This window comes from Herpailurus yagouaroundi, unplaced genomic scaffold (genome assembly GCF_014898765.1).
Source record: "Herpailurus yagouaroundi ecotype Mexico unplaced genomic scaffold, PumYag 197, whole genome shotgun sequence".
Taxonomy (NCBI): Eukaryota; Metazoa; Chordata; class Mammalia; order Carnivora; family Felidae; genus Herpailurus; species Herpailurus yagouaroundi.
Window position 1 is genome coordinate 9,310,471 of NW_024412428.1, and position 23,342 is coordinate 9,333,812.

The following is a 23,342-nucleotide window of genomic DNA, read 5'->3' on the forward strand; positions in this document are numbered from 1 at the left end:
GGAGGGGCGCGCCCTGTGTGTCCGGGCGGGCCGCGTGCGGGGCGCCGCTGGGTGCCAGCGGCCCCCAGCAGACGCCGCCCTGGGTCCCGCGGGCAGAACTGGGCAAAGGGGTCCCGGTAGAGCCTGTGAGAGAAGAAGCAAGTGCGGTGTGGGCTCGGAGCACGGGGCCGCGTGTGTCAGGCCCCAAACTTTAGGGCTGGCTTTCCCAAGCGTCGCGTGTGTCCCCTCGCCCCGAGGCTTCCCACCCCCCCTGCGGCACCAGCCCTCACCGTTACCTTTTAATTCCGCAGGCACCGTGCGTCTGCGCCCGGACCGAACGTCGATCTGTGCTTGGGCTAAAGAATGTAAGATGTGTTTCCCCTCCTGAGCCCCAGCCGGTGCCCGCTTGGAGGGCATGTGGCCTCCGTTGATCAGGCGGAATTTAGGGGACATCAGAAGGGGGCTTCGTGGAGGGTGTGGCGATTAAGATAAGCTGCAGACATCCTTCTGGGTGGCCAGTCCCTAGAGCTCGGTGGGGCCGCCTCCCCGCTCCTGGCCCTACAGCCTGGGGAGTTCACTCCAGCTCTCCAGGGCGTAAAGCCGGTCCTTGAGTGTTCCTGTTTCCGTCCGATTTGACCGGACACCCACTCCTCCCCCAAGTTCTTTTTCTCAGCATTCTCCCCCCCCCCCCACCCCCGTTTAGAAGCGCACGGTTCTGTGCCATTAAGTACATTTGTATCGCTGTGCAACGGCCACCACTATCCACTTCCAGAGCTTTGTCCTGGCCTCAACTGAGGCTCTCGACCCCTCAAGCGCGAGCGCCTCATTCCCCTCTTCCCCCCTGACCCTGCCAATCACCCTTGCCCTTTCTGTCCCTATGACTTTGACTATAGGCAGCTCATGGGAGTGGAATCGGACGGTCTTTGTCCTTTTGCGACGACGGCTTATTTCACTTAGCGCAATGGCCTCAGAATTCAGCCATATTGTTGCCTGGGGCAGCATTTCCTTCCTTTCTCACGCTGAATCATGTCCCATTGTATGAAGAGGCCACATCTTTACCCATTCATCCGTCTGGGGACACTTGGGTGGCTTCCGCCTTTTGGTTTTTGTGACTGATGCCGCAGTGATAGTGGTCATGGGTGTGCAAGCATCTCTTTGAGGCCTTGCCCTCAGTTCTTTTGGGGGTATCCCCAGCTGTATAATTGGGGAATTGTATGGTAATCCCCTTTTAAAAATTTTTGAGGCGCCATCACACCATTTTCCACACCGGCTGTGTGCCATTTTACGTTCCCGCCACCCCGGGTTTCTCTTTCTCCCTGTCCTCACCAACCTCCCTGCGCACCAGCCCTCCCCCCCCCCCCCTTTTTAAGTAGTCATCCCAATGGGTGCGAAGTGTTATCTCATCGTGGTTTTGGTGTGCATTTCCCTAACGATTAGTGATGCGGAACATCTTTTCTGAACCTATCTTCCTCTACTCGTTTCCTCCTAGCAAGCCAGCTCTGCTTTATTGAGGAGTAAGCTGAGAGTGACAGAGGGCAGCGTCTGATAAGAGGGTAGCTTTGGGGCGCCTGGGTGGCGCAGTCGGTTAAGCGTCCGACTTCAGCCAGGTCACGATCTCGCGGTCCGGGAGTTCGAGCCCCGCGTCGGGCTCTGGGCTGATGGCTCAGAGCCTGGAGCCTGTTTCCGATTCTGTGTCTCCCTCTCTCTCTCTGCCCCTCCCCCGTTCATGCTCTGTCTCTCTCTGTCCCAAAAATAAATAAACGTTGAAAAAAAAATAGAAAAAGAAAAAAAAGAGGGCAGCTTTTGACAAAGAGTGGAGACAGCGGACAGAAGTGGAGGCGGCAGGGAAGCCTGAGCCGGGCAAGGAGAGGGGGTGAGGGAGGAGTCTTCTGGGGAGGGCCATCTAGAGATTTTGTCCTCAAGAGGACCTTGTTCATCTGCGTTGGGCGACTTTGGGGGTCCGTTGTGTTTGTCCTGGCTCTGTAGGGATGTTTATGTATGTGTTGCTTGCGAGGGGCCAAGGGTGAAGGAGGGATTGATGACCTCCACCTTGTACGTATCGGAGCGGCCGTTTTTGGAACTGCCTTTGCAAAAGTGAATTTAAGATTATGCTAATGTAACAGAACCTTCTATCTGCATTTTCGGTTTCTTAAGAACTGTGGGAATTCTTGTCTAAGTGTTGAAACAATGATCTCTTTTTTTGCATGATCCCTCTTAAAAGCACAGGGAGATCTTTCAGAGGTATGAGAAATAGACCTTTCTATAACTCCATTCAACTTTTATTTTCAGCCTTGTTCTGCGGCCGCCCAAAGCACAACCTCAGTTAACTCAGGATTCTCTCTGTCTGCTTCTCTGGAGTTGTTTCCAAGGGCTGACACTTGGTTTTTAAACTTTTAAAAAAAATGTTTATTTATTCATTTGGAGAGACAGAGAGAAAGAGAGAGCAGGGGAGGAGGGGTAGAGAGAGAAAAGAGAGAGAATACCACACAGGCTCCTCGTTGTGAGCACGAGCCTGATGCGGGGCTCGAACTCATGAACCGTGAGATCATGACCTGAGCCCAAATCTAGAGTTGGACGCTCAACTGACTGCACCACCCGGGCACCCCTCCAAGAGTTGGCACTTTGGAGGGGTGGTCGTTCATCTGGTGCTTGAGTCACACGTGCACACAGATTGCTGAGAAGGCCATTTTGCTCCTGTTGTGGGTCCCCTAGCTCTCCTGTGCATCCATTGAGGGATGGGAATCTCTTGTAAACTTGGTGCTGGTGCATCAACCATTCCATAAAGTCCTTCCTGGCACAATCCCCTCTGCTTATGGAGCCTCGTTATGGCCTCCCCAAATTCGCATGTTAAAGTCTAATCTCCAGTGTGCTGGGTTTTGGAGGTGAGGCCTCCGGGAGGTACTTGGGTGAGCCCTCATGAATAGGATTAGTGCCCTTTTAAGAAGAGGCCAGAGAGCCAGCTCAACCTTTTCCCACCGTGTGAGGCCACGGCAAGCGGTCAGCAGTCTGCAACCCGGAAGAAGGCTCTCCCCAGAACCTGACCAGGCTAGCATCCCGGTCTGAGACCTCCAGCCTTCGGAACTGGGAGAAAGAGGGTGCTGCTGTTCATAAGCTACCCGCTCTGTGGCACTTTGTGGTGACAGCCTGAGCCAACTCAGATAGGACCGCAAGCTTTTCTATTCTCGTCATCCGTGCCCGCACCCCTCTGTTTCTCCTGCCCCCTAGTGTGGGATGTGTAAGCGAGGTGTGTGTGTGTGTGAAAGGAAAAAGAAACAACACTAGATGTGCTCTTGATATCCCAAGTCCCGTCTGAAAGTCTATGGGTGCCCTTCCAGTCAGACGCGTTTGAAAATATTATCTAATTTTCTCTATCAAGAGACCCTGGGGTCTCTCTTCCTCTGTATTCATGTAGGTACAATGGTTTTCTGAAAAGAAGATGACTTAACAGGCCAGTTGTGTCCAAGAAGTTACAGGTGCTTATAAAACTCTAGAGCAGGCATTCCAGGAACTAGATGGTTCTGTGCATTACAATTCCACTCTCCCACTAACATGTAAGCTCTCCAGGGACAGAGATTTTAGCCGGCTGTGCTCCCTGCTGAATCCCCAGCACCTACAACATTGTCTGGCACAGCAGGCACTCAATAACTATGTGCTGAGTCAATGAGGAAATAAAAGCCGTAAGCTCTAAAGTAAACTGGAAAAAAATAAAATGTAACAGGAAAATTAAATTGCTAGTATAAGGAGCACTTACCAATTAATATGAAAAACCTCTTTGCAACTCAACCAAAAGAAATCAAACAAATGCAAAAGAATGGGGGCATGAATCGAATATTCCCGAAAGAGGAAATACACTTGACCATTATAATCATAAAAGTTTGGCTGTCAAAATAAAAATTAAATGACATAAAATTTTTCTTTTTCCCAAGTAGCAAAAAAAAGAGAAAAGAGATAACACTAAAACACCATCATGGATATAGAGGCTGTTCTCACACAGGACTGATGGGTGTGAACTTGGAGTATTTTTTCTGGATGGCGGTTTGGTAACATAAACATTAAACAATGCTTATCCCCTATCCTTCTAGAAATTCTATGTTAGAAGTCACAAGAAAGCAAACAGAGATGTGACTAAAGTTTTTATTATCACAGTATTATATATCATAGTGATAAATAGGAAACAACCTGAACATCCCGCAATAGAAGAAAATGATGAATGTGGCATATTTAGAAGATAGAGTATTAGTTATACAGACCTCAGAAATAATTTTTTAAAAGAATATTAAAAACATATAGGCATGATAAAGTGGCAGGTTAAAAGTAGGATAGAGAAACATATAATCATAAAAACAATATTTTCTTTTTTTAAAAAAACCTATTTATTTATTTATTTATTTATTTTTGAGAGAGAGAGAGAGAGAGAGAGAGAGAGAGAGGGACCAAGCAAGCGGAAGGTGCAGAGACAGGGGGACAGAGGATCCGAAGCGGGCTCCACGCTGACAGCAGAGAACCTGATATGGGGCTCAAACTCACGAACTGTGAGATCATGACCTGAACTGAAGTCAGACGCTTAACCGACTAAGACACCCAGACGCCCCCATAAAGACAATATTTTCAAAGAAGATTTGGCAACAGAGCCCTGATAAAATGTCAAGTTCAAAGGTAAGATGGGGACTTGTCCAATCATGATCACTCAGAACTGCCCGGTGTTTTCTACGCATCTGGCTGGTACGGACGTGACATATATATCACCTCACTTAAACCCCTAGCAACCCTATGAGGCAGACGCTATGATTCTAATTTTGCAGGTGAAAGAATGTGCACAGGAAGCAATTTGTTCAGGTTACAGAGCCAGTGAGCGGTGGGACCAGGTTTCAGACCTGGAGTCAGGCTCCGGAGGCCACGCTTATAACCTTGACCCACACAGCCTCTCACTGCCTGTGGGGCAGGAGCCCACAGGGTGGTGTGTGTGCGTGTGTGTGTGTGTGTGTGTGTGTGTGTGTGTGTGTAGTTTTGGTGAAACCTCCAAAAGAGTGTTAGTGGTTATGCCTGGGTGGTGGTTTGTAGTTTCTTCTTTACCTCTTTTCGCTAATTCCTCAAGCATTTGCAGCAAGCAGTGCTTTTAAGGAGCCAGTGATGAAAGGCGACAGCAGCAGTTTCCCGAAATTACAGGTAGAGGGTGGTAGGTGGTTATTCTCCACTTGGTCTGTCTGGGGCAAGAAGAGTACCCGCGTGAGGTGGCGACTTGGGCAGCCCAGTGTGCAGACCTGTGGGTCTTGGCTGAGCACAGCGTAACCGTCAATGCTGGCCTCTCTTCTCCGAGTCTTCAACCCCCTGAGAGAAGGGTGTCTGGGGAACGTGTAAACTTCTGCGGGGAGTTTTACAACGTGTGACTCTTCAGTAATGAATATGCTTTCATTTATTCATTAAAAAAATTTGTTTTAAATGCTTATTTATTTTTGAGAGAGAGAGAGAGAGAGAACAAACAAGGGAGGGGCAGAGAGAGGGAAACACAGAATCCAAAGCAGGCTCCAGCCTCTGAGTTTCGGCACAGAGCCCAATGCGGGGCTTGAACCCACAAGCCGTGACATCATGACTTGAGCCAAGGTCGGCCGCTCAACCGCTTGAGCCACCCGGGCACCCCAAATATGCTTTCATTTAAAAAGAGATGTGGAGTTCCTGAGATTTTAGGTCGCTCTTGTATTTCTTCTTAATGTTCAAAAACACTTCTTTGCATCAATCATTTGTCTTTTTCTACCATGAGTCGTTTTCATCTGGGAAGCATAACCCAACCTACTGGAGAGTATTAAGACTTTTCTCTTTAGCGTTGGTGAATATACTATGAAAAATTTAATACATTTGGGGCTAAATGACAGCAGATACTTATTGAATCTTGTAAGGAACTGGGCTGGATGCTTCGGGGACCTCCCTTCTGCCCAAGACTCCCTGACACATCATTCCTGCCCACAGATCGCTTTAATCTACTTTGGGAACCAGGAGATATATAAAAACGTTTCAAGACAGCATGGGCCAACTGCATGGCACAGATGGTACGTGTTTTAGGAATGTGAGGTGGGAATAATCACTGAACAGTCAGTAAACAATCAGTGGAAGAAGTGGGTCTTGGGCTGTCCTTGGCAGGATCCTTTAGCCGGGGAGGAGAAGGAACAAAGGCGGAGAACAGAAGATCAGCCCAGGGGAAGCAGAGGATTTACATAGGATGCGATGGGACATAAAGAAAGCTAATTGGTGACAGAATATGGAGGGCCCTGAATACCCAGCAAGAAAGTTTGCATTACGAATGGTATTGCTCGTAAGAGTGGAAAATTTTTAATGACTTAAATACTCATCAAAGGGACAATGTACGCATTTCTATGGCATATTTATCCAAAGTGTGGCGAGGATGCGGTGAAAATTTTGAGCGGAAGGCTTGGTCACAGCCAGGTTCGGGGGACGTTTCGTCCAGCACGGGAGGATGGGAGAACGAGCTGGAAGGAAGATGACCAGTTGGGTGACTGTTTCTGTAAACTCGATGTGGAGAGAGGAGGCCTTGATGGGGCCACGGAGAATGGAAAGGACACGAAAGACAAAGGCTTAAGGAGAAAAGCAGTGGGATGCAGTTGATAAGCATGCGTGTTAGAGCCGTTGACTTGGTGCTACTGATGGCAATGACTCTGGCTTTCAGATCTAATGATTGCATAGGGGTTTTTTAATGTTTATTTATTAAATTTTTTTTATTTTTTATTTTTTTAAATTTTTTTTCTTAACATTTATTTATTTTTGAGACAGAGAGAGACAGAGCATGAACGGGGGGAGGGCCAGAGAGAGAGGGAGACACAGAATCTGAAGCAGGCTCCAGGCTCTGAGCTGTCAGCACAGAGCCTGATGCGGGGCTCGAACTCACGGACCGTGAGATCGTGACCTGAGCAAAGTCGGACGCTCAACCGACTGAGCCACCCAGGCGCCCCATAAATTTTTTTTAATGCTTATTTATTATTGAGAGACAGAGACATGAGCGTGGGAGGGGCAGAGGGAGGAGGAGACACAGAATCCGAAGCAGGTGCCAGGCTCTGAGCTGTCAGCACAGAGCCCGATGAGGGGCTCACACTCATGACCTGAGTCAAAGTCACACACTTAACCGACTGAGCCACCCGGGCGCCACCCCCTCCCCCCACCCTTTTTAAAAAAGAAGTTCCACAATTTTTCTTACAGGTCTGCCATACAATAGAGGCTCAGTACAATTTTCTCAATACATGGGCTGTTCCAGGTGCCCTGTTGTATTGCTGTAGCCCTTACTAACAAGGTTGTTTTTCTGATTTCTAATCTAAACATTGCTGTATATTAAAACCCCATTTCTCAAGTGCGTCTTTTGTGAAGAAGAATTAGTTAGTCTCGCTGGTTGTACACTTCCGTGTGTGTAAAGTAAGGCATGCTTCAGCTTGATTTCATTATGATAAATGGTAACAACCCCTTTAACATTTGTCTTTAAGTCTGATCTTGCAATACAAATTTGCTTGTATGAGCAAGGTGCTTGTACAAAATAAAAATTGGATTCGTGTAATGTCCTGGAGACCAACAACCTGGAAAGACTTTATTTATTCGTGTATTTATTCATGTATTAACTGAAGCGTTACTTTGTGCCCTAAGGAAGACAGAATGATGACCTCAGGGTAAGAGGGGATTTCATAAACACAACGTAAGTATGAACATAAAAAGGTTGATGTATTTGATTACACTTAAAACGTATGTTAAATGAATGAGCAAAAAGTAAACAGATTTAAAAAACAAATAGACTGAGAGAAGACCTTGCAACACATGTGCCCCACAAAGCCTTAGTATCCAGAATTCGTAAAGAATGCCTACCAGTTAGCGGAAGATAAACAACAAAACAGAAACGCAGGCCAAGCCTCAGTGAAGAGGAAATCCGTATTGCCAGCAAACTCATGAGAAGACCTTCAACTCTTCTAATAATCTGGGAAGCAGCATCACAGTGAGACGTCATTTCACACCCACCAGACTGGCAGAATGTAAGAGACTTGAAAAACAATTGGTGAGGGTGTGGAACACTGGCCCTTTTATCTCTTATGGATGAGAGCTGGCGCACATGCCCTGGAGAGCAATTTGTCAGCTTCCTGGTGAAGTTAGACTCCTTCCCTCCAGTGCAGAGTATCCCTCCTCCAGACTTGTACAGAAGGATGTATACAAGACTGTTTGATCCAATATTGTTCTTAACACTGAAACATTTTAAATGACTCAAATAGTCATCTAAAGGGTCTGTATAAATAAACATGGCATATTTAGACACTGCAATGCTATATAGCAGTTTCAATGTGTATATATCTAAAAATATAGTGTTGCGGAAAGCATAGGTACAGAAGTCCATGTGACTGGCAACAGATCAAATAATACAGAGCAGGTTATAGGGGAAAGTCATGGACTTCCACATTTCCTCCCCTCCTTGAATCCCAAACTCAGAGAAAATGTTTTCTTTCCTTTTCCTTCCTTCCTTCCTTCCTTCCTTCCTTCCTTCCTTCCTTCCTTCCTTCTTTCCTTCCTTCCTCCCTTCCTCCCTCCCTCTTTTTCTTTTCTTTCTTCCCTCCTTTCTTTCCTACCTACCTTCCTTTCCTTCCAAACAGGTTCTTTATTTAGTTCTTCTTGTGGCTACCTTCAGAACTCTAGATTATATGTTGTTACCTCTATTTGCTTATTTGGAAGACTTTTGACATTATCTTTTAACTCTTCAATATGAAGATTTTACTTTGCACTGCCCAGTCTACCACCCTCTTCCCAGTGTTAATATTTATATTTGTGATAGGCAGAGTTTTTAAGTTTATAAGTACTCCTCTGTGGTTCTCTGAATGTTCCATTTTCATAGCAACCTGTTCTTGTTGCATGGATACAAGAGGGCTGGGGGTGGGCCTATGGTTCAGCCTACAGACTTTCACTTAACATTTGGTTGTGGGTGTGGCATCAGCTGAGATTGCATCTGATCCTGCAGTAGAGCCCCTCATTTGCCTGGTAAGCCCCAACGGTTTGCTCATATATAAGGCAGAAAGACTGCCTAGCTGATGTGGGCTTCCACAGTGGTCTGTTCTCAAGCCAGTTATCTTTACCAACTAGGATTTGGATTCAGAGCTCTGGGTAAAGTGGGCGAGAAGGGGGCTGTTAGGCTGCAGGGGCCTCCAAATAGAGGCTTAAAGAAAGAGGGCTGAAATATTTTGTTTAGTATCTTTGGGTTTTGTTTTGTTTTGCATGGGAGTAAATGCTGAGTGCTGGCTTTCTGGGTCGTGATGGGAAAAATGGTGTGAAGGGTAGTTGTCCATGTAAGACATTCACGAGTTCTCTCTCTTTTCAACCCACTTCTTGCTTCTGTCTTCTAGCCCAGCTGCTGACTCGGAGCCCAGAAACATGTCAGGGTTCTAGTAGGTAGATCAGCTTCCAGCATCTCTGCAACAACCACAGAAAATTCGAGACTGTGGCTTCTTTTTCAGTTTCATTAGTTAATTTGTTTCATTCTGTCTTGCAGCTTTCAAAAACTTTTAGATACCTCTCTTGTTGGAATGGCAGAAACCACCAGCTGAGCACCCAATATTCATACTATCTTCCTTACTCACAAAACCCCACTATTGGGAGTGGTAGCTGAATAACATAGCCTCGCTCTCCTTGCACAGACAAATGGCCAATGAAACGTAAGTAAGTGGAAGTCTTTAAGGCAGCCTGCCAGAAAAGAAAAAAAAAGCAAAAAAAAAACAAAAAAAAAAAAACCCAATAACAACAACTCTTCAAAGAGACATTGGGCTCCTGGCTAGCTCAGTCAGTAGAGCGTGTGACTCCTGATCTTGGGGTTGTGAGTGTGAGACCCACACTGGGTGCAGAGATTACTTAAAAACCTTTAAGGACACCTGGGTGGCTCAGTCGGTTAAGCGTCTGACTCTTGATTTTGGCCCAGGTCATGATCTCATGGTTTCGTGGGCTTGAGCCCTGCTTTGGGCTCTGTGCTGGCAGCACGGAGCCTGCTTGGGGTTCTCTCTCTCCCTCTCTCTGCCCCTGCCCCACTCGTACTGTCTCTGTCTCTCTCAAAATAAATAAACTTAAAAAATTTTTTTTAAATAAAAATAAAAATCTTAAAAAAGAGAGAGAGAGAGAAAGAGATTGACAGACTCCGCCAGCATTTCTTCCTGCTTATCCTTCCCCCTTTCTTTTCCTTCCTGTGTGGAATAGCTCTGTTTCTTGGAGCCGTGGCAGCCACTTTGGCACAACTAGGAAAGGTCAAGAACTCTTGGAGACCTCAGCCCTGGCATCTTTCTGTATTTTCAAATATTTGCCCCTTCAGAGGAGGATTAGATATCCTTGCCTGCTGCCTTGGGACTGTGGGAAGAATATACTTCCATGCTTCATTGTCAGGTGTGGCCATGTGATTTGCTTTGGCTAATAAAATATGAGTGTCAGAAACTTGCAGAGCATTGCACACGTCCACTCACATTTTTGCTCTCTTCCCGTTGCCGTTAAAAAGGCACATCAAGGAGAGAAGCCGTTCCTTTAGCCCAGATTCCGTTATGAGAAGACATCTAGAAGTGACTGGTAACCTATAAAATCAGTTAGAAATAAACCTTTGTTGGGGCACCTGGCTGGCTCGGCTGGTAGTGTGTGTGACTCTTGATCTTGGGGTTGTGAGTTTGGGCCCCATGTAGAGCTCTACGCTGGCAGCATGGAGCCTACTTGGGATTCTCCCTCTCCCTCTCTCTCTGCCCCTCCCTCACTTGCGCTGTCTCTGTCTCTCTCAAAATAAGTCAATAAACTTTAAAATGAATAAATAAATAAATAAATAAATAAATAAATAAATAAACAAACCTTTGTCGTGGTAAGCCACGGAGATTTTAGGTTTTGTCACCACAGTGTTACTTAGCGAAAGTTGGCTTGTGCGATACGTAACAGGATACAGAAATCGTGGGTAACAAACGGCGTATTAGGTGTTGGTGTTTCAGAGCTGAAGGAAAAGGGTGAAAAGCGCTCACACATCCCAGAGAGAGAGACACTCGCTCAACCCGCGGCACTTGGCATGATTTGGGGAGACCAGTTCTGAAATTCTGCAGTTGTGACTGTTTGGATCCCCTTGGGAGCAGACACTGACCTGGTTACCAGTGCAGAGCAATGGCTGTAAAAGCTGATGGAGGAAACAGGATTGGACGGGGACGCCCCAGACTGTGGTGGCAATCTGAGGAAGTAGTAGCCAACCCAGTGGGGAGCTCTGGGCCAGCAGTTGTCCACTAGTGGGTACCACATGGGGCAGGCATAGCGAGGCCCTAGGGTGACCCCTGTCTGAGGTTCCACAGTGACCCCTCTGCTGGGGAGTCTGTACGTGTCTATCCCTTCAAGTGGGTGCTCCTTTTCCGGGTGATCTGCCACCACTCGGCTCAGTCCCCGTCCCCAGAAGCAGTAAGCGCTGGCCTCTTCCTGCTTGCGTGTCCCCACGGCAGGCAGTTCTCTGGGCAGGGATCCTCTGGGGCTCCCGACAGCTACCTTCCGCAGTGCCCATCTGGGCCGTGGAAAACCCTGTGCATCTCTCCCCCTTTTGTTAAGCTGTGGTAAAAACCATATCACAAACTTCACCATCTTGATCCTTTAAAATGTACAGGTCAGTAGGGTTAACTATATTCACACTGCTGTGCAACAGGAACCGTGTGCGTTTTTAGCCGACGAATTCCAGGAGCTCCCGCTGTTACCCTCATCCCGTGCCCCTGGCACCAGGGTCCATGCTTCCCAAACTGAAGACACACAAATGGAGCTCTAGCAAGATCCATCCCGCCGCCCTCTGCCCATCCTACAGCAGCACCAGGCACATGTCCTTCCGCTTGTGAGACGGGCCCCTGCTTTCTTCCAGCGGTTCCCTTATATCTCCTTTCACTTGTTGCTTGATCTGGGGGGAAAAGCATCCAGCTCCTGTCTCAGGGAGGGGGAAGGGGGCAACTTTAGAGCTTTAAGGCTAACGTTTCTTAAAGAAAACTCCGTTCCTGGATCCCTAGAAGTAGGTGATGTTTAGGTGATTGTGGAAGCCATGCAGGTGCTCTGGATTCTCTCTACAGGAAAGAACTCACAGGGGCACCTGGGTGGCTCAGTCGGTTGAACGGCAGCCTTTGGCTCAGGTCGTGATCTCACGGTTTGTGAGTTTGAGCCCCCGTCAGGCTCGCTGCTGTCAACACGGAGCCCACTTGGGATCCTCTGTTCACCCTCTCTCTGCACCTCCCCCACTTGTGCTCTCTCTCTCTCTCTCTCAAAAAGAAAGAAAGAAAGAACTTGCTGCCAGAGGGGAGGGGTGGGGGAGATGAGCGATATAGATGAAGGGGATTAAGAGGTACAAACTTCCAGTTATGAAATCAATAAGGCACAGGGATGAGAAGAAATCGTCAATAATGTTGTAAAAACGTTGGATGGTGACAGATGGTAACCACACTGGAGGTGGTGCGCATTGTATAACGTATAGAACTGTTGACGCACTACCTTGAACACCTGAAACTAACATGACATTGTATGTCAACGAAGCTCCAATAAAAAGAAAAAAGGAAAGAAAGACTCTGCCGGGTGCCGTGAAGAGTGTGGACCTCTGGCCTCCAGCCGTGGCACCCTCAGCGTCTGCTACAGTATCTGAGCCAAGACCTTGTGCTTCTGTGAAGTTCCCAACGGAGGGATTGTCCACGGGACAATCACAGCGGAACCTCCAAACTGGCTCGGAAGAGAAGTAGGCAAGGGCTACCATGACAGTGGCCGCCGGACGGCAGAGAGAAGACAAACAGGACCAGCTAAGTAAGGAAACAGCACAGGCACTCCCCTCCCACCCCCACTCCCCGTCGCCCCCCATCTCTTCTTTCCTCTGGTCCTGGGAGTGAGCTGGGGAGGAAGCAGTGCGGAGGGGTCTCGCTGCTGGCCTTGGCCTGTGCATGTTCTCCATGAGCAAGCTCCGAGTCTCTGCTCTTGGGATTTGCTCCACATGCCCACTCCAGGGAGGAAAGGATAGCTCCCTGGCCTTGCACACGGAGTGCTGGTGTTTGGTGATGTCTCACAGGGAACACCCTGGTTCACCCGGAGGGCTTGGTGAAGTCTCTGATGGGAGGAGCACAAGCAAGGCGGGACTTATCCACACCGGAGAAGACACTTGGAAGACAGAGGCTTAAAGTGTAGCCCAGGGAGACATTTCCTTCTACTTTGGAGCAGAATGAGGATGGGCTCTTGGCAATGTGGTTGAGGACAGACACAGTGGCAGAAGGAAATCCCCGGTGAGGGGAGGTGGACAGAGAGGAGATGACACAGAGAGGACAGAGACAGAGAGAGAGAGAGAGAGAAGGCAACAAGGAGAGGAGAATATAGAATGGAGAAGGTTCAGGATACCCCGATGCCAGATCTAACACTCGTATCCCAAATTAAAGGGCATGGGGATCTTTTGTTTTTAAAATTTTTTTAACGTTTATTTTTATTTTTGATACGGAGACAGAGTGCGGGCGGGGGAAGGGCAGAGAGGAGGGAGACACAGAATCTGAAGCAGGCTCCAGGCTCCAAGCTGTCAGCACAGAGCCCAACACGGGGCTCGAACTCACGGACCGCGAGATGGTGACCTGAGCGGAAGTCTGACGCCCAACCGACTGAGCCACCCAGGCGCCCCAGGGCACGGGGATCTTTATACGTCCTGTGAGATACCTCCAGGTAGTGTTCCAGAGTCTTGAACCGAACGATAGGTGGCCCCCCCACCACCAATGCTGTGTAAGCACACTCTTTTCCATAATCACTCTTGCATAGCGTTTTTTCATTTTTATTGATTTGCCTTAATTTAATACATGTATAAGAATATCTTCCATTTTAAAAAATTTTGCATTTCTTTAATAGCTTTGGAGGCTGTGCACTTGATTCCGTGGTGATTTACTCTGCCAATAAACATGTGATCCTACCGTGAGCATGTTTTATCTGTGTAATAAATGATAATAAAAAATAAAAAGGAATCCGCTGACTGTGAATGAGACACGTTGACAGGTACCAGGGTTAGAGAGGTTAGAGAGCAACTTGCAGTTTGGTTGGGGACCCTGGGCCTGTGCATCAAAGGGATTACAATCAAAAAAGGCAGAGTTTATTGGACGCTGGCTGAGCGTTCCAGAACACAAATGCTGGAGGCGTTTCGTGTAGGGAGAGAGCAAGACTGTCGTGAGGGATGAGAACAGATACATTTGTGACCTTCATGAGCTCACCCCTGGCACCGTGGGCTGCGCCTGTCGGGGTGGGGACGGAAGTTCAGGCTGGCATAGCGTCGCAGGTCTGTTCTCGGGGAGGCAGGAGGAGGTGGGCGCACAAAGGAGGGGCCGCGGGAGTGAAGGGACAGATGGACCAACGGCCAAGCGGAGGAGGGTCGCACCACCCGCACGCCTGGGTCGCCTGAGCAGCCTGCCCTGCTTTGCCAGCCCTTCGGACCAATGTGTCCTGTCAGGGGCTGCTTCGGGAGAAGGAAGCCGGGAGGAAGCTTCCAGCACAAAGACCCAAAGGGAAATGGCTTTTACGCTCACGGGACTGTTGTCCTGTCTTTCCATATGGAGTGTATCCTAGAAAAGTCCTTTCCTTTGGCAGCGGTTCTAGAGGGAGGGAACGTCCTCTGCGACAGAATCCACAGCAGCGTGCATTCTCCCATTTATCAACCGCGGACTCTGTACCCGCCTCAGACCGTGTCCTCGCCGTTGCCTGGAGGGCCCCTTGCTTCCGTCTTGCCACAGCCACGCTCACCTAACTCTTCCTTGAAGTCTTAACCAGGATTCGAAGGGGGGGGGGGGGAAGAGGCCATTTCCCCAACCCGGCTGGGCTGGCCTTGCAGAGATTCTGAATTCCCTTCTGTGAGTCAGGCTGGGGGCAATGGCTCTTGCCCCAAGTGCTGAGCACACAGTTCGAGAGCCCGGCCTCCTGTCCGTGTGTGCCCACTGAAAGCTGTGAGGCGGAGGGGAGGGAGGCTCAGAAAGGCCGGCCCCAAAGTAACAGCAGCATGGCCTGTGTCCCCCCCACCGTGGAGCCCAGGCAGGGGAGAGAAAAGCCACAGAGGGGGGGAAGAGCTCCTGTGCCAGAGGACGATGATAGGCAGATGGTGAGAAGCGGTTTCCAGAAACTGGGAAACAGCCCCATCTGACTGCAAGAGAGAGACATACCGAAGGAGGGCAGGACGGAAACAGAAAACAGCTGGCCCGGCTGGGCTGGCAGGGACGGGCTTTCTCATTTTGCGGATGAGGAAACTGAGGCCCAGGGAGGGGAAGTGGTTTGCTCAAGAGCAGATTCTTGAAAGAATCATCTGCTTTCGCCCTCCGTCTCCACTTCCTCACCTTCCGTGCTGTCCTGAGTCTGAACCGAAGGACAGGCAGGCTGGAAACCCCGTACAGAGGGGCGGGGGGTGAGGGAACGTGAGAGAAGCTGAGTGTCCGGGCCTGCGTTTGCTTCTCATTCCGGGCCGGGAAGGCAAGATCTTTAAGACCGACTCTGCTCCCTTCTGCTGATCTCCCTCGGAGCTCTGCACCTCAAGACAGAATCCCGGGGGAATCGTAGCTGTGTGAGCTGGGGCGGGGAGCCACAGGCGTGGTTGTGTGCAGAGCTCAGGCTCCCGCGGTTATGCAAGCGGGTGCTGAAACTCTCCGGCAACCCTTTCTCCTAACCCCTGTGAAGACATCTCTCCTGAGCATTTCACGTGAAGCTTCGGAGATAAGAAAGGCAGGACCCTGCACTTCTGCTCAGTTGCTGCCTCCTCCGGGAAGCCCTCCTTGTTGCAGCATGAATCTGGGCTCCCCCCAGGGGTCTGCTCACCCATAGTATTAGCCCTACTTTTCTGCCTTAGCCCCCTCAGCCTGGGTTTGTTATATGGGCTTCTGTCTGCTTCCTTCTCTAGACGGGAAGTTGTCTGGGGCCAGGAGGACCCAGTCTCGTTCGCATCTGTACCCTGCCTGCCTATGTCCCTGCACAAATGTGCTCCATGCTTTGGAGCCCGGAACCGGCTGTTAATGGAGGCACATTACACATCTTCGGTGAGCTTCCCCGAGGGGTCTGAAGGGTGCAAAGAAGAGGCATTTGGGTGCAGAAATAGAAGGTGATTCTAAGAATGGGTGTGGAAGGAAAGACAAATGCAGTGCGTGGAGTGGAGGGTGAGTGGGAGGAAAGAAGTGAAGTCGGAAGGGAAGGGCGGAGAGGAAGAGCCCAAGCACCAGGAAAGGAGAAGGGGAGGGGAAAGAGGAGGCGGACCTCGCCCACCGGGCTCTGCAGCAGGGTCTCTCCCTGCCCCGGACGCCTTGCACAGACGCACAACCTCAGCCAGACCTTCCTGGCGTTTTGTCTGGCATTCTAAAGCTCGGTCTTTTTTTTTTTTTTTTTATTTTAATTAATTAATTTTTTTAAATGTTTATTTATTTTTGGCAGAGAGAGAGAGAGAGAGAGAGAGAGAGAGAGAGACAGAGCATGAGCGGGGGCGGGGCAGAGAGCGAGGGAGACACAGAATCTGAAACAGACTCCAGGCTCTGAGCTGTCAGCCCAGAGCCCGACGCGGGGCTCGAACTCACAAACCGCGAGTTCGTGACCTGAGCCGAAGTCGGATGCTCAACCGACTGAGCCACCCAGGCGCCCCTAAAGCTCGGTCATTTAAAAAGATCTTTGATTCCCACCAATACTCTGATTTCGGACATTTGGGAAAAAAAAAAAAAAAAAAAGTCATGGCCCTTGCATGCCGCCCTATTGAGATTAAGATAAATATATCGATTGAAACCATCTTCCCCTTAATAGTTATTTGTGGAATCAAAAATTCCCATGATCATTGAAGCTCTAACATCACGTTTGGCTGTTTCAGGATAAAGTTTGCATTTGATGCAAAATAACCATGAGGTATATGTGTCTGTAGGTGCGGGTAATAGGATTTTTTAAAATCATTATACCTTTTGCCCTGTTGTTTCTGCCTTTACATCTTTTAAATCTGCTGCTCTTTGGCAACGATAGCCTGGGTCTCAGGAGTTTTTTGTTTGTTGTGGTTAGGAAGGCTTCTGCCCCCAAACTCACCCTCCATGTAAGAGTAGGAGTCAGTAGAGACATTTGGTTTGCATACACGTTTCATCTTATGGTCAATTTGTCCCAATATCCTGTGCAGCCAAGGGCCTCTGTATAGTGTAGTGATTTAAAGTGTGGGCTCTGGGGGTTCCCCGGGTGGCTCCGTCGGTTGAGCGTCTGACTTTGGCTCAGGTCATGATCTCGAGGTTCATGAGTGCGAGCCCTGCGTTGGGCTCACTGCTATCAGCCTGCAGCCCAGAGCCCTCTTTGGATACTCTGTCCCCCTGTCTGTGCCCCTCCCTGGCTCGTGCTCTCCCCAAAATAAATAAATATTAAAAAAATAATAAAGTGTGGGCTCTAGAGGCAGACTGTCGAGGTTTCTACCCCAGCTCGACCACTTATTATCTGTGTGTCCTCGGGCAAGCTCCCACACGGAGGCTTGTTATTCCATTTATGAAATAATAGTGATGCTTAACATATAAGGTTGTTGTGAAAATCCATCAGATAATATATGTAAAGTGCTTAGAACAGTGTCTGGCACATAATAAGTGCTTAGAAAATATTAGCTCTTATTATTAATAATCAACTGACATATATTTCTTGAGTGGGGCGGTGGGTACCCGGTGTTCATTTTATTAAGCTTTAAAATGCGCATATGTCTTATAAATCCTTTTTATGTGTATGATATGTCTTGCATGCGTTAAAATAAATGCATTAAAAATAAATGAGCATTTATGAGGTTTGTTTTAGCAATCATCTGTCCCAGGGTTCCAGGAAAACAATGAAATAAAATATTCCATCCCATTATTGGATTCATGTAGCAAACAATGGGACCGCCCAGGTATTCTTATTCATGATTCCAAAAAAAAAAAAAAAATATGGTAACTATAGAAATAGTACCGATTTTCTAGGAATTAATACACGAGCATGTAGTTATTTTTTTCCCTTCTTGGACCGACGGCAGGTTCTAGATTCATAGAGTCACTAGTATTGAATCATTGGTATGCCTGTCCTCTCCAGGCCGCTTCAGAGCGGGGAAGGACAGTACTCAGGTGAGGACGGATCCATTTACCCAGGGAGGGATGCTGCTGAGAAGTCTCACCTGGCGAACTTGAACTTGATCTTAATTGACAGTCCTGTTCCTGTGTCCCTTGTTGGCTCTCAACGCCTTGAGTAGAAAGATGGAGAGGTTGGCGGTGAGGTTTCGTTCTGGGGACCAGGGGAGGGGGTCCAGATCTTTCTGGACAAAAAAGACACAGCTGTTCATCTCTGATGTAGTTTGAGGAGGTTAATGTTGCCCTCAGCAGCCTCTACAGCAGACGCGGGGGTTCCGCCCCCTCACCCTGCAAGCTGGAGAGCATCTTCTGAATTGCCCTTGAAATCTGTTGCTGTCATGCTCCTCCCTTTCCTGTGCTAACGGTTGGTTGTGTTATAGTGCTTTGTGTACCTGTTTGTCTCCTCTGCTGGATTTCAAAAGTCTTAAAAGGAGACGCTTCATCTCGTTTATCTTTAAATACCCACAGTGGCTTGCTCAGTGAGTGTTTGTTGAATGGATGAATGGCTGATTGGGTAGGTGAATGAATGAATGAATGAGTAGGAACCATCATTAAAAAGCTGAGGATAGGGGCGCCTGGGTGGCGCAGTCGGTTAAGCGTCCGACTTCAGCCAGGTCACGATCTCGCGGTCCGTGAGTTCGAGCCCCGCGTCAGGCTCTGGGCTGACGGCTCGGAGCCTGGAGTCTGTTTCCGATTCTGTGTCTCCCTCTCTCTCTGCCCCTCCCCCGCTCATGCTCTGTCTCTCTCTGTCCCAAAAATAAATAAAAAAATAAAAATAAAAAGCTGAGGATAGGGGCGCCTGGTTGGTGCAGTCGGTTAAGCATCCGACTTCAGCCAGGTCACGATCTCGCGGTCCGGGAGTTCGAGCCCCGCGTCGGGCTCTGGGCTGATGGCTCAGAGCCTGGAGCCTGTTTCCGATTCTGTGTCTCCCTCTCTCTCTCTCTGCCCCTCCCCCGTTCATGCTCTGTCTCTCTCTGTCCCAAAAATAAACGTTGAAAAAAAAAATTAAAAAAAAAAAAAGCTGAGGATAAAGTGGAAAGATTGGGCCACAAAATCTTCCAGGTAAAATATTTTTCAAAAATTAGGAATATTCTTGAATATTCCAATGTGCTGAGTTGACAGAGTAGAGAATTTTGAATGTGGCTCCATTTGTCTGGTCATTCATGAGAATTTACAATTGTTTCACTAGGCTGAGACACTGTGGCAGCAAGGACCATGTTTATCCCCAAAAGCTAGCACACAGTAGGCACATAGTATGATGCTAAGTGAAATATTCTCTTCTTTTGTAGGATTTAACCCAACCAGTAACCCTGACAGGAAGGAGGACACATTCAATTCAATAAACCCATATACAGCATCTACTTCTGTAAGTACTTTCCCAAGGGCTGGGTGAACAGAATAGATCATGCGTCCTTCCTTTCAGGGGTTTTCGGAGGTAGTTAGTTACATTTGTACCCAACTGTAACACAAGGCAGAATGTGATAAGCACTACCCTAGAGGTCCAAATGCTAAGTGCTAAAAAAAAAAAAAAAAAAAAAAAGAAAAGAAAAGAAAGAAAGAAAAGAAGAGGAAAGAAAAGAAAAGAGAAGAAAAGCGAAGAGAAAAGAAAAGAAATGTTAAGTGGACCAGGAGGGGAGGAATTTATTAAAGCCTGTGGGATCTGGGAGGACTTCATGGCCGTGTGAGTCCTGGTTGGACAGGTAGGATTTTGTCAGGTAGAAACGGGAGGAGGACCATTTGTTGGACTCCAGTTCAGGGTGCGAAGGAAGAGATGGTGAGGGTCCAGGTGGAAAACTGTCTCCAAGATGGCGCCCAATGATCCTCAACTCCTGCTGTTCATGTTCTTTTGTAGTCCTCCCGGCATTGTCTCAGGGGTGGTCTGTGTGACCAACGGAACGTGGTGGAAGTGATGGTGTGTGACTTCTAAGACTGTGCCACAGAAGATGTTGCCACTTCCCTTGCTGTTCTGTGGACTGCCTGCTGTGGGGGAAGCTAGCTGCCTTGTGGTGACGACACCCAGCAGCCTAGGGATAGACCCGCGTGGGGAAGGAACTGAAGCCTCCCGCCACGAGCCAGCGCCAACCTGCTCCTACTGTCTGTGTCAACCAGCCTTCTTGGAAGCTGATCCGCTAGAACTGGGTCAGAGCTCCAGGTGACCCCAGTCCCAGCTGATATCCTGACTGGAACTTAGGCGAGACCTTGAGCTAGAACCGCTCAGCTAAGACGCTCCTGAATTTCTGACCCACAGTGACTGAGAGACAGTAGGTGTTCTCTTGATGCTTTAAGGCTTTGGTTTGGGGAGTCGTTTCATAGACAGCAACAGACACACGTACAGAAACGAAGGCTTGGAGAAGAGTTTGGGAAGAGCCTTCGTTTTCAAGGCGCCATACTTGTATGCAATGGGGGCGATGTTTTTTTAAAGGCGTAAAAGATGATGATGACTGTGAGGATGTGTGTAACCCAAGCTGGCGAAAGGAGTGCCGGAGCAGGAAGAAAATTTAAGAGGCCACCGCAGTCGTCCAGACGAGAGGTAACGAGAGAGCGGAAGCGGAGGCACCGCTGGGGGACCGGAGAATGGCACGTCAACGCAGGGGGGTGAAGGCGAAGAAGTCATGAAGGTGACTCCTGGGTTTTGAGCCCAGGAACACGGGGGAGCCATGATCTCATTTACCCAAAGAGGAAACACAGAAGGGAGCCCGCGTGGGTAGGAGTCAAGAAGCGGGGTTGTCTATCTCCTGGCGAGGAGAGCTCCCTGTGTCCAGAGCTCCGCGGAGGGCTGGCCACCAAGGCTCCTTCACAGATCGGGCTGGTCGAGAAGCCTCTCCCTGAAGGACGAGGCTGTTCCATTTCACGGCACATCTTCCTCACTGCCAAGTGTTCCCTGGTGACAGCCTCTGCCATCGATATTTTTAGCATGTGGCCTTTCTGAGCCTGAAAAACAACATCCACTTCCTGGAACTTCTCCTCCAGCTGACAGCCAGTGACCCCACGCGGGCGGGAGCTTCAGCTGGGCCTGACAGGCGACCGTCTGCCAATCTGCTAGGGGAGAGGAAGGCAGGCCGCAAGTCGGGCACGAAGGCCTCCACCCCGCTCCCTTCTGTCCTGCTCTTGAGGCCTAACGACGTCAGTGCACGTCAGAAGCTGAAAAGTAAGGAAGCCTGTGAATAAAGCCCAAGAGGCAGGAAGCTTCTCCTGCAATTTCCTTCTATGACAGCTGCATCAAGTCTGAAGGTAATACCTGGCCAGGTGACGTTAGAAAACCACCAGGACATAAATATTGCTTTTATAGTAATCCTAGGACAGGCCTGCGTGAAAACCCCCTGGGACTCGTCACACGTGCTGTTGCATCCCATGGAGTCAGATCTGAGGCCGAACCACAAAAGCATCGAGAGAAACGTGAGAGAGGGTGAGGGGTTTCCCCGATGGGGTCTGCAGCCCCGGGCCAAGGCTGGGGGCGGGGGGGGGGGCCGGCGAGAACCCACCGGACTGTTCCCCAGAGTTGTAAGAGTTCTCTGCCAGAATTTTAGAACTTGTGCTTTTTATAGTTTATGAGCGTCTAAACGGGTTGGAATAAGCATATTCGGTGCTGATTGACCCCTTATGTAGGAGTACTACCTCGCCCCTCAGGACCCATATCCACAAATGTGTTTTGATGCTAAGTGGCATTTTATTTTATTTTATTTTATCATTTTTTAAAAGTTTGTTTATTTATTTATTTTGAGACAGAGAGAGAGCACAAGCAGGGGAGGGGCAGAGAGAGAGAGAGAGAGAGAGAGAAAATCCCAAGCAGGCTCCACACGGTCAGTGCCTGGAACCCAGTGCGGGGCTAGAGCTCAAAACGCATGAGCTCCTGACCTGAGCTGAAGTCAAGAGTCAGACGCTTAACCGACCGAGCCACCCGGATGCCCCCTCCAGTGGTGTTTTAAAAGTGGTTGCAGACCGATGGAAAAGACAAAAGGGTGGTTTTAGTACGGAACAAAGCGCTGGTGTCCCGTGGAGACCAGGTGACATCTCCGTGCCGTGTCTCAACAAAGGTGTAGCAGCAGCTCAAAGCAGGAATGCCAGCAAAGCTGCGGGGGACAGGCAGGGCCACTTTCTTGGTTTGAAGGTTGGGGGTTCAGCAAAACAATATCACGTGTCACTCCGAACGGGTGTGGTCCTCAGAACTGGGGGGGGGGGCGGGGGTTGAAAAAAAAGCCCCCCCCGGGGGGGGAATAAAAACTTTGCCGCATCACCATCACCCCCCCCCCCACCACCACCATCGGCAAAGCATTTACCTGGCGTGTGCCCGAGACGAGCGGTAGGGATGAGTAATACAAAGGTGTTGTTAGCGTTTTTCCATGAGAACTGCATGAACGTTGAGAATGTGTTGGGATCAGAACGCAAGGGTCCGTTGCTAATGATGTGAAGGCCCCACATGAATCTACTCTGGATGATGTGCTGCAGATGGCAACTGCCGGATTTTCTTTCTGGAGCCTCAGTGGGGGGATAGGGGAGGATTTGGGGAGGACGCTTGCCCTGGAGCCAGGGGACAAGGCTATGTCTGCTGGGTAGTGATAAATGGGCAAGGGAGGAGATCTTCCACGGAAGGTCCTCTACTGCCTTGAAAAATGCTTTGAGCTAATACCAAATCACCACATATGTGGCTGGGTTGGATACCAGGGTGCAGGATGGGGACAGAACCACCAGCGGGACCTCAGAAGGGGTCCACGCACCAAGGATACGCCCCCTCTCCTCCCTTGGCAAACCTGACTCCTATTCTAGTCTGGGTTTCTTGGAACTTCAAAGATTTGGGTACGTTTGGTTCACACACCCAGTTTTCCAGCAGTGAGTTATTTTTTTTTTTAATGGTTATTTACTTTTGAGAGAGAGAGAGAGAGAGAGAGAGAGCAAGCAGGGGAGGGACAGAGAGAGAGGGAGACAGAGAATCCGAAGCAGAGTCCAGGTTCTGAGCTGTCGGCACGGAGTCGATGCAGGACTTGAAATCGAGAGCCGTGAGATCATGACCTGAGCCAAAGTCGGAGGCTTAGCCAACTGAGCCACCCAGGCGCCCCTGCAGCTGTGTTTTTAAAGCTGGTCCCAGGATGTCAGGAACGTCTGGTAGCCCACCTTCCCCTGGGCCTGAGCTTCCCCTCAGGAATAACTATATGTGTCCTATTTCCATGCAACATGACTGGTACACAAAGCTTACCCACCTACGCAAGAAACTCCATTCAACTATATGATGAATGCAATTAATTTTACACGCTTTTACATGATTTAAGGAGTTGTGGA

General features: G+C 49.0%; 2 long non-coding RNA genes across 3 annotated transcripts in view; both read left to right on the forward strand.

Annotated features, from left to right (window-relative positions):
- LOC121012811 (uncharacterized) overlaps positions 1-21,773 on the forward strand; it is a 22,484-nt gene extending 711 nt beyond the window's left edge. Inside the window, exons 1-3 of one of the 2 annotated variants that reach the window (XR_005782324.1) lie at positions 13,569-13,668; positions 19,358-19,434; positions 19,921-21,773. This is a non-coding gene — a long non-coding RNA (uncharacterized LOC121012811). Of the gene's footprint in view, positions 1-13,568; positions 13,669-19,357; positions 19,435-19,920 lie in introns of those variants that run through there. The other variant, XR_005782323.1, reaches the window with a different exon arrangement.
- Positions 4,520-6,701, forward strand: LOC121012810 (uncharacterized). The gene is made up of 3 exons (XR_005782322.1): positions 4,520-5,145; positions 5,944-6,023; positions 6,115-6,701. It is a non-coding gene; the product is annotated as an uncharacterized LOC121012810 (long non-coding RNA).
- Positions 21,774-23,342: the final 1,569 nt, after the last annotated feature.